This window comes from Cyprinus carpio, unplaced genomic scaffold (assembly GCF_018340385.1).
Source record: "Cyprinus carpio isolate SPL01 unplaced genomic scaffold, ASM1834038v1 S000006703, whole genome shotgun sequence".
Classification (NCBI taxonomy): domain Eukaryota; kingdom Metazoa; phylum Chordata; class Actinopteri; order Cypriniformes; family Cyprinidae; genus Cyprinus; species Cyprinus carpio.
In genome coordinates, this window is record NW_024879312.1 from 21,110 (window position 1) to 22,522 (window position 1,413).

Below are 1,413 nucleotides of genomic sequence, written 5' to 3' on the forward strand. Positions count from 1 at the left end.
AAAACTGCATTTTTCCATCTCAAAAATATATCTAAATTATGGCCTATGCTCTCAATGTCAAATTGCAAAAACATTAATGCATGCGTTCATGACCTCAAAGTTAGATTATTGTAATGCTTTATTGGGTGGTTGCTCTGCACGCTTAAAATGCAGCAGGCTAGAGTTCTTACTAAAACCAGGAAGTATGAACATATTAGCCCGATCCTGTCAACACTGCACTGGCTCCCTTTTAAACATCGTATAGATTTTAAAATCTTGCTTATTACTTATAAAGCCCTGAATGGTTTAGATTGTTAGGGAGGCAGACACACTCTTGCAGTTTAAATCCTAATACACTTCTAATATCCAAATCCGTTAGCACACATAACATACTAATACACTTCTAATATCCAAATCCGTTAAAGGATTTTTAGGCTGCATTAATTAGGTAAGCGGAACGGGAACACTTCCCATAACACCCGATGTACTTGCTACATAGATTTAGAAAGAATGGCATCTAAGCTAATATTAGTCTGTTTCTCTCTTATTCCGAGAGGTCACCGTAGCCACCAGATCAGTCTGTATCCAAGTCAGAGAGGGTCACTGCAGTCACCCGGATCCGTGCGGCGTATCCAGACCAGATGGTGGATCAGCACCTAGAAAGGACCTCTACAGCCCTGAAGACAGCGGAGACCAGGACAACCTAGAGCCCCAGAGACAGATCCCCTGTAAAGACCTTGTCTCAGGCGACCACCCGGGACAAGACCACAGAAACAGATGATTCTTCTGCGCAATCTGACTTTGCTGCAACCTGGAATTGAACTGCTGGTTTTGTCTGGCCAGAGAGAACTGGCCCCCGACTGAGCCTGGTTTCTCCCAAGGTTTTTTCTCCATTCTGTCACTGATGGAGTTTTGGTTCCCTTGCCGCTGTCACCTCTGGCTTGCTTAGTTGGGGACACTTCATTTACAGTGATATCGTTGACTTGATTGCATCTTTTTTGTTTAAAGTGCTATATACCAATCAGTTTTATAACAAGTAAATAAATTTGTTGACTTAAGACGTAACACACGAATCTCTTGAAAGAATCAAAATTTCCACCACTGTTAAAATCCCTATTTACTTATGAGTAACACATGAATAAACCTGATTGGTTCCAGAGCCGTTGAATGACTCTGATTGGTTCACTGGCAGCAAGCACAAGCTTCTGTTTACCAGGGCTGGGTTTCCCGATATCGATTGATCTTAGAGCTTAAGAGCGTTTTCTACCAGTCATTTTGCGATCGTTCTTTATTGTTTCATGTGCGTTTCCCAAAAATGCACTTAACACAATTGAAAGAATCCGTGCTTTAAGTGCTACTTAGAAGTCACTATCCGTTTGTCAAGTGCTGAAATGTCACCTTATAGAATGGCTCGCAACTGTAGTACACGCTCGG